Below are 249 nucleotides of genomic sequence, written 5' to 3'. Positions count from 1 at the left end.
GGCATCGTGATGCGGTGGTTCTCCTCCTTCCTCACCGACCGTACGCAGTTTGTATTGGCAGGGGGACAGAGGTCGACTCCAAGGCCCCTAACTTGTGGGGTCCCACAGGGGTCGGTCCTCTCTCCACTTCTGTTCAATATTTATGTGAAGCCGCTGGGGGAGATCATTCGTGGCTTTGGGGTGGATTTCCATCAGTATGCTGACGACACTCAGCTGTACATATCCACCCCGGGCGACCCCAACGATGCC

The sequence above is a fragment of the Protobothrops mucrosquamatus genome, unplaced genomic scaffold, assembly GCF_001527695.2.
Source record: "Protobothrops mucrosquamatus isolate PMUCROS unplaced genomic scaffold, P.Mucros_1.0 scaffold2286, whole genome shotgun sequence".
Classification (NCBI taxonomy): Eukaryota; Metazoa; Chordata; class Lepidosauria; order Squamata; family Viperidae; genus Protobothrops; species Protobothrops mucrosquamatus.
This window is presented reverse-complemented; position numbering follows the sequence as displayed.